Raw genomic sequence first — 9,700 nt, forward strand, 5'->3', positions numbered from 1 at the left:
AAGACTCTAGGAATGGCTTTTTTAAAAAAGATGTATTATTGGGCGCCTGGGTGGCTCAGTTGGTTGGGCGACTGCCTTCGGCTCAGGTCATGATCCCAGGGTCCTGGGATCGAGTCCCACATCGGGCTCCCGGCTCAGCGGGGAGCCTGCTTCTCCCTCTGACCCTCTCCTCTCTCATGCTGTTTCTTTCTCGCTCACTCTCTAATAAATAAATAAATAAATAAAATCTTTAAAAAAAAAATAAAAAAGATGTATTATTATTATTATTTTTGAGAGAGAGAGAGAGAGAGAGAGAGAGAGAGATGGAGGGGGAGGGGCAGAAGGAAAAGGAGAGAGAGACTCCCAAGCAGGCTCCACGCCCAGTGCAGAGCCTGATGCAGGCCTGATCTCAGGACCCTGAGATCACAACCTGAGTTTAAATCGAGTTGATGCTCAACCCTCTGAGCCACCCAGGTGCCCCTAGATTTTTTATTATTATTATTTTTTTGATTTTTTATTATTTTTAAGTAATCTCTACACCCAATGTGGGGCTCCAACTTACAACCCTGAGATCAAGAGTCTCATGTTCTACTGCCTGAACCAGCCAGGCGCCCCTAGGAATGGCTTTGAAAAGATCAGTTACTACATTGCAAGCATTGCAAGCTTTTTCTGGTCCATGAGGGGAACATATTGAAGACTGAGGATCTCGAATATCATTCTGGGGGTTTTGCCATTTTGCTTCCTGCATCCATTTTTGGGCTTCAACAGGTCCTACCAACATGCGTACAAGCACATAAAGATGTGGCCGCCTGGGTCATAGGCCCCAAGAATGACTCTTAAATTTTTCAAAAGCCATTCGGGGATCCTCCCTAGGGTTAGGACATTTCTTTAACTATGGCTCTTAGTTCGGCCTTTGACCAAGGAGTGATCGCCTGCAATCTGGGTTGGTTTTATCTTAAAGGGGAATTGTTTAATAGTCTCTTCAGAGTGGAAAGGCAATTCAGATAGAGAATTAGTAGAATATGAGTACTCAGGTAAATGAGGGTAGAAGGGGGCAATAGGAGTCACATCAGTCTTATTGTTTTTTAAGGTGTCTTGTGTCTTTAATTTTTCATTAGCTTTTTGCAATGAATTTTTTAATGAAGCAATTTTGAAATCTTGAAGACTCTTGAAAGCTTCTACATACCAATTAAAATAGGCATCTCGGGGCGCCTGGGTGGCTCAGTCATTAAGCGTCTGCCTTCGGCTCAGGTCATGATCCCAGGGTCCTGGGATCGAGCCCCGCATCGGGCTCCCTGCTCCGCGAGAAGCCTGCTTCTCCCTCTCCCACTCCCCCTGCTTGTGTTCCTTCTCTCGCTATGTCTCTCTGTCAAATAAATAAAATCTTTTTTTTTTTAAGGTTTTATTTATTTATTTGAGAAAGAGAGAATGAGAGACAGAGAGCACGAGAGGGAAGTGGGTCAGAGGGAGAAGCAGACTCCCTGCCGAGCAGGGAGCCCGATGCGGGACTTGATCCCGGGACTCCAGGATCACGACCTGAGCCGAAGGCAGTCGCTTAACCAACTGAGCTACCCAGGCGCCCCAAATAAATAAAATCTTAAAAATAAAATAAAATAAAATAAAATAAAATAGGCATCTCATCCCATTTGTTTAAATCAGGAACCCCGGCTTTCAAGGGCATTTCTTAAATGAAGAATCTTGTCTAATTGGAACATTCCCCATAATGGCCATGTTATTCTAGTTTGTTTTTAGTAAGATTTTTGCCATTTTTGTCAATATCCACAGCTTCCATGACTGTAGTTCTTAGATGTAAAATAAATAGGTGGCTGGAATGTGGGTATGTTCAACTTTTTAGAATTTAAAGACCCATTCTTCTCCTTCTCCTCCTCCGCCTTCCTCTTCCTCCTCCTTCCTCCTCCTTCTCCTCTTCCTTCTCCTTCTTCTCCTTCTACTCCTTCTCCTTCGTCTCCTTCTACTCCTTCCCCTTCTTCTCCTTCTTTTCCGCCTCCTTCTTCTTCCTGCTAAATTTTTAGGTCTCTCGGAACCAAGCCACTATCTAAGAGGGGTGGGCTGCTGGGTTGGATGTTGTGCGGTGTTTTACAGTGTGCCTTCCTTGAATGGAGATTTTCTTGAAGTTGGTGGGTAATCTAGTGTCAATCTAACTCATTCCACGACCAACTTATCCTAACACAAGAGTCTTTGGGTTAGCTGGCAAGCGCTCTAATAACTTTTAAGTGCTCAACCCGTGCCCACCAAATTTGTGGCTTTTTGGCTTCTGAGGTCCCTGTTAGCAATAACTTTTATTTAGACAAACAAACACGTGACCGAAACACACCAGCAGTAACCAAGAGCTGTTACTGTGGACTGGCCAACAGAGGTCCTGTGTGCACCACCAGCAATTCCCAACCTGGAACTGGATACTGGGGAAGGGACTAAAACAGCAAACCCCACAATGAGGACTGCAGACTGGACTGGGTTTCCAAAAAGGGGAATTGCAGACTGGAAAGCCAGTAAGACAGTGGAGCTCAGAACTGAAAGGAACTTACCCACAGTCGTTGGAAACAGTGAGAAAGACTGAGAACTCGAAAGGGTTCGTGGGCATCATGTTTGTGTTTCTTTGTCCCCAAAGTCGTTGAAAGTCTCTTTTGATCCCACTGGATGCCACCAAATCTGTTAAAAAATGAAATTCAACGGAGTAAATAATCAAATTAGCTTTATTCAATGATTTATGAATTGGACAGCATCCCATATAGCAAATAGAAAGGAGCTCTGAGGGGTGCCGGGGTTTTCAGAGTCCCGGGATCGAGCTCCACGTTGGGTTCTGTGCTCAGCAGGGAGTCTGCTTCTCCCTCTCCTGCTCCCCCTGCTTGTGCTCTCTCTCTCTCTCTTTCTGTCAAATGAATAAATAAAATCTTAAAAAAAAAAAAGAGGGGCGCCTGGGTGGCTCAGTCGTTAAGCGTCTGCCTTCGGCTCAGGTCATGATCCCAGGGTCCTGGAATCAAGCCCTGCATTGGGCTCCCTGCTCAGCGGGAAGCCTGCTTCTCCCTCTCCCATTCCCCCTGCTTGTGTTCCCTCTCTCGCTGTGTCTCTCTCTGTCAAATAAATAAATCTTTAAAAAAAAAAAAAAAAGGAGCTCTGAGAAGTTGTACAAAATGGAAGGACTTTTTAGGCAGAAAGGGGTGGAAAATGGAAGTTTCTAACAGAGAGTAGACGGTTTCAGGTAAGGATACCTTCCTTTGGGAGAAGAGTGGGGGGGTTCTATCATGCAGATCACCTTACTAGTGCTGATCAGGTGATTCCAGATTGACTGGTTAAAGGTCACATTCCTGGGACAGGCTGAAACTGCAGTTAGGATCTTGATTTGCTGTCATGGGGGCAAGTGACTCCATGTTGAGCCTGTGGTTTGTTTGTTTTTAACACCGTTATGCTGAAGTGAGCAGAGCTAGGGTGTTTTGTTGGATTGCTTAGTTTATTCTAGGGGAATATATTAAAACGAGTCACTCATCATATTTTTATGTCAAGTTATCTGCAGTGTGGGATGATGTGAGTAAGATCAAAATGGCACTGCACGAGTTAGGAGGACATTGCAGGGCTGGTCCACAGGCCAGAGCACCAGGAGGGCCCATAAGCAACCAACAGTGCAGGGTCCCCTCTGTAATTCAGGAGGTCAGTTCTAGACATCCCAGAGGACAGCAAGCAGCCAAATTTGTGCCCTACTTAAAAATACTTCAGACAGCTGCCCACAATGCCCTCCAAAGTTCTCCCATTTTCATTTTTCTTTTACTTCTGATTATGTGCCCTTAACATCTCTCTTTAGCATTTTGTAGCTTTAAACTTCCTTAGGGACTCCTGGGGGGGCTCAGTCGGTTAAGTGTCTGCCTTCGGCTCAGGTCATGATCCCAGGATCCTGGGATCAATTCCCTCATCAGACTCTTTGCTCAGCAGGGAGCCTGCTTCTCCCTCTGCCTGCCGCTCCCCCTGCTTGTGCTCTCTCTCTGTCTGACAATAAATAAATAAAATCTTTAAAAAAAATAAACTTCCTCTAAATTGGGACTAGTGATCTTTTAAGGAAGAGAATGTATCTGGGGCTCTCTTGAAAGTTGATTTTATCAATATTTAAAACAATGCAAAGCCCATAAAGCACTTCCTTTGCTTGCATTGAGGCAATAATATACAAGTTATGTTCTTAAAAGTGTGATCCCTTTATTCCTAGAACTGATCTAAAATGGACAAGAATAACTTTTCGTTGATTTGTTTGTTCACAGACTATCCGATGACTCTTGCCTGAAAAAAGATTTCTATATCAGTCAGAATAAATGTGTTATGCTGCAGTAATATACAACTTCCCAATTCCCAATGATTTAAAACAACACAAGATATTACATGAGTGCCGAGAGGCTCCACTCTGTGTTGCCCTCCTGGCCCCAGGCTAATGGAGCCAGTCCTCTCCAGAATATTGTTTATTGTTCATTGGCAAAGGGAAAACAGCCCTCTAGACAGCGTTACACTGGCAATTAAAAACTCAGTCCAGAAGTGATACATGTCCTTTCTGCCTTTTGGCCGGAACTAGTCACATGACCACACGCTCAACAATGTGGGTGGAGGCCTGTGGAGTGAGGGATGCGGGAGTGGAGAGGCAGAGGATTGGAGGTAGCGGGGTAGAGGGGTGGTGTGCATTCCTGCCTTGTAGCTTGAAGGCAGAGCACTGAAACCCTTTGGTGGGCAGCATCAGGGACTACCTGAGTGCCCCCAACTCAAACCCCTTAGCCCTAATTCAGCCTGCTCCGTCACCGCCTTAACCCCGTGCCCGTGACTCCTCCAGCCCATCCCACTATCCAGTCCCTGCTTGGCATTCTACAGCTTACCTCTTTTTTACATCCTTACTCTCCTCCCCAGTAGCCAATGAGCCAAGCACACCTCCTGACGTCATCTTTAATCCTTATCACAACTTTCAAGGTAAATATGTGATTTCTTCTATAGAGACTGGCTCTCCGTTCACCAAATCCACGTCCTCTTTTCCTCTGGGCACAGAGATGAACCACATTTCCCAGCCTCCTTTGCACATAGATAGGTATGGCCACAGAATGTAACAGCACCATTTCTAGGCCTAGCCCATGAAAACCTCCCATAACACTCCTCTTTCCTCTTCCACCTGCTGGATACCAAAGCCCAGGGGATTTTGGAAGCCAGTATTGAAGACAGAAGACCCGCTCCCTTCCCACCAACTTGGGTCCTGTGAGGACTGTTCAGAGCAGAGCCCCGCCTCTCCAATCCAGGAGCATCCGCAGGGCACTCCTGTAAGGGAACAATGAACTTTTGTTATAGCACTAGCATTACCCTAATACCCTCCAAATTTACAAAGGAGATTAAGAAACTTGCTGAAGAGTTGCCTATTTGTTTAAACAATCTCTCATTGGACATTAAACATCCTGGGGAAGCTGCTTGAGGATTCTACAGCAGTTATGAATTGTACACTCCTCCGGGAAGTATGAGAGCTGCGGGGCTCTGGTTGGGTCTGGGCTATGGTGCGACAGCCATGCCACACTGGGAAGGATGCTCGGCGCTTGCTTCTCTGTTCTGTTTTCCCTTTCCTTGTCAATCCGAGTGCTGATGGACAGCCTGGTGCCCAGATAGCAGAACGCTGTGACCGCCTTCAGCACTCTATTGCTGATGGAAATCTCTGCTTGGGGCTCGGTTTCCCTGGCGCATGACTGCGGTTTTCTTCACGCTGAGCCCAGCGTGCTTACACTGCAGGAACTTGCAATATTTGCATGCCTTTTTGCAGATGCGCTCCAGGAGTGCAGACATCAGCAACCACTGGATTATAATCAAAAGGTCTCATCAAAAGGTTAGCCTGGAGATGGTGGGGCATCTTTACAAAGGGCTAAGGGAACAGGGAGTTTAAATGTATAAAAGAAATTCTGGAAGGTGACCTCCAAGGGCTCAGTGGATTCCTGAAGTGGGCTTTGAAATATTCTGTCTTTATTTAATTAAAATTAAAATAGTACAACATGCTTGTTGCAACACAGTCCATACTTACTTCTGAAGTATGCCAAGTGAAAACACTGAAGTTCAATTTGCATCTGAAGTCTACTCCTCCCAAGTAATTTACCATTGTTTGTAGTTGGTATGCATCCTGGAAATGTTTGTTTATTTATTTATTTATAAGATTTATTTATTTATTTTGGGGGGGAGAGGGAGAGTGAATCTTTTTTTTTTAATTTTATTTTATTATGTTATGTTAGTCACCATACATTACATCATTAGTTTTTGATGTAGTGTTCCATGATTCATTGTTTGCGTATAACACCCAGTGCTCCATGCAGAATGTGCCCTCTTTAATACCGATCACCAGCCTAACACATCCCCCCACCCTCCTCCCCTCTAAAACCCTCAGTTTCTCAGAGTCCATAGTCTCTCATGATTCGTCTCCCCCTCTGATTTCCACCCCCTTAATTTTTCCCTCCCTACTATCTTTTTTTTTTTTAACATATAATGTATTATTTGTTTCAGAGGCACAGGTTTGTGATTCCTCAGTCTTACACGATTCGCAGCGCTCACCATAGCACGTACCCTCCCCAATGTCCATCACCCAGCCACCCCATCCCTCCCACCCCCCACCACTCCAGCAACCCTCAGTTTGTTTCCTGAGATTAAGAGTCTCTTATGGTTTGTCTCCCTCTCTGGTTTCATCTTGTTTCATTTTTTCCTCCCTTCGAGGGAGAGTGAATCTTAAGCAGGCTCCACGCCCAGCATGGAGCCCAATGTGGGGTGGGGTGGGCTCCATCTACCTCACAACCCTGAGATCATGACCTGAGCCGAAACCAAGGGTTGGATGCTTAAGTGAATGCGCCACGCAGGCGCCCTTATTTATTTATTTATTTATTTGACAGAGAGAGACACAGCAAGAGAGCGAACACAAGCAGGAGGAGTGAGAGAGGGAGAAGCAGGCTTCCCGCAGAGCAGGGAGCCCGATGTGGGTCTCGACCCCAGGACCCTGGGATCATGACCTGAGCCGAAGGCAGACACTTAACGACTGAGCCACCCAGGCACCCCCTATTTATTTATTTTTAAATAATCTCTATATTCAACGTGGGGCTCGAACTTGCAACCTTGAGATTGAGAGTCACATGCTCTACCCACTGAGCCAGTCAGGCGCCCCTAGAAGTCTTTAAATATAAACGAATGTTTGCAACTTCTTGAAGAGCTTGTCAATCTATGCAGTGTCAGCTATTTACAGCTAATGTTTCTCAGACTTTTACTGGGTGCCAGGCTCCTCTCAATGCACTTTTCCTGTTTTCTCATTTAATCTGAAGGGAAAAAAAAAAAAAAAGGCCTTGACTGTGATCCTGTTATCAGCTACGTGTTATAAGGGAGGACCCTGAAGTGCAGAAGGGTTGAGTAATTGCCCCAGGCCACACACCCAATAAATGGTAAAGGCGGACTTGGAACCCAAGTGGTTGGGCTACACGGCCCAAGCAGTAATAACTCAACCATGCCACTTTTCAGCTAGTAAATGGGCAGAGTTACAGAATGGGGTGCATTCCGTATAGTGGGCCATGGACGAACCCAATTATTTTAGGCTTAAGGAACTGGAAATAAGGACATGCAAATATTGACCCTAGTACTTTCCTATCTTCCCTGAGCCTTAGTGATTTCAACTATAAAATATGGCTAGCAGGCCAGATGTTTCTGAGTATTGGTATTAATGAGTCGACAATTCTAAAGGGTCATGGAAGTGTCTAAAATTATCCCATTTATCTGAAGAATCAGCTTACTTTCATTTGTGCTCCACCTCAGCAGAAAAGTCGTTGGAGGACCAACGGCTGCTGAGATTACTCTGCTGCTTGTATTAGGGATAATTCAATTCCCTATATGTTCAAGGCTGTTAATCTTTGATTTTCACTTTTCCCAGCAGATACAACGGCTCCCTTTTGGCTTTCAAAACACCCTGTGACTCCCCATAATCCACTTTGTAATAATTGCTCTAAAGTGTTCTGCTTTAGTCTTTCTAATTTTTTAAAGAGAAAATTATTTTGTGCTTACCAATTTGTATCTCAGCAAGATTTTTACTGTACGGTTAACCTACCGACAATTTTGTTCTTCTACCACTAAGGGGCGCTGTTTCATTGATTTTTTTTTTTTTTTTTTTTTTTTTTTGAGGGGGCGGGGGTGGAGGGTGCTTCAGCTGAAGTCCCTTCTGTGTTGGTATCTGAGTAGTTGAAATTTGGCCTTTTACATACTGCCATTAAAATGCATCCAATTATTTGAGACAAAAAATAAACAAGAAACCTTAGTATTAAACAATACCTTTATTCAAGGAGCTCAAAGGTCTGGATGCTCCGAAATTAATTAGAAACTAAGCTTCATTGATTAATACAGAAAAGAAAAAGAAAATCCATTATGTCTTGAAGCAGACTAGAAAAAAAATTCAGTTATATGGATAGCCATTTATAATTCAAAAATAGAAACATTACCATTTGTCATTTATTTTTGTTTTGTATTGATGTTATTTGATGAAATTAAATTTTCATCCATCTTGTAGGATTATTATTACCAGTGGAATACCAGTCATGGTATATAGTTATTTCATTGGATGAATGTACTACAAGGACTTTTCCTGTTTATTTCACTGTTTTGTTACTGCATATGTTTGAATTTGTCTTGGTCCTTGCAAGGATGGACTTTAAATTCTAAAGCCTTCTAATTGCAATAGAATTGCAATTAGGTTGTGGAAAAATGGAAAAGAGAATAAGTACTTAGCAATGACCCTAGCCTCTAGGAAGCCTTCCAGGTTTGGGATAAGTATAAACAAAGTATTAAATATCTCAATTTAACCTTTATTATTTAATAAAGAAAAGGCATATGAAATTACAGGCTTGCATCTGGTTCTAAAGAAAGAAGCACAAGGGCTAAAAGTTAAAATTACATTTATGCTTAAGTTCCTTTACATTTTAGGCCAGAGCAAGCTCACTCCATCTGCTTGTGTTCGATTTCCATTGCCACCTAACTAATTAACCACAAACTCGGCACCTGAAAAAAAACACTCATTTATTATCTCGCAGTTTCTGCAGGTCAGAAGTCTGGGCTTGGCTGAATTAGGTTCTCTGCTCGGGGTCTCACAAGACTGACATCAAGGTGCCAGAGGGGCTGATTCCTTTCTGGAGCTGGGTGGGGTGGGTGGGGGGGTGTCTCCTTTCAAGCTCACGTGGTTGTTGGCAGAATTCAGGTGCTTGCAGTTGGAGGGCTGAGGCTGCTCTAAGCTCCCAGAGGCCGACGCAGCTCCTGGCCACGTGGCCTCTCCATATGCCCTCTCACACTTTCAATCTTCTCACCGGAAAGACCCAGGCCCTTTAAGGGCTCACCTGATTCCATCAGGCCCAACCTGAGGATGATCTTTTACTTTCAGGTCAACTGATCTGGGAACTTAATTGCCTCTGCAAAACCCCTTCACTGCAGCATCTAGATTAGTGTTTGAATAACGTGCACCAGGGCACAGGAACCTGGGGGGGGGGGCGCGGTCCATCTTGGAATTCTGCCTGCCTGTCTTAGTCCATCAGGCTGCTACAGCAAAATACTACAGGCTCAGTGACTTACAAACAATAGAAATTTAGTCCTCACAGCTCTGGAGGCTGGAAGTCTGAGGTCAGCGAGCCAGCATGATCTGCTGAGGCCCCTCTTCTGGGTTGTAGACTTCTCCTTGTAGCTTCATAGGGTGGAA

This window comes from Halichoerus grypus, chromosome 8, assembly GCF_964656455.1.
Source record: "Halichoerus grypus chromosome 8, mHalGry1.hap1.1, whole genome shotgun sequence".
NCBI classification, from domain to species: Eukaryota; Metazoa; Chordata; class Mammalia; order Carnivora; family Phocidae; genus Halichoerus; species Halichoerus grypus.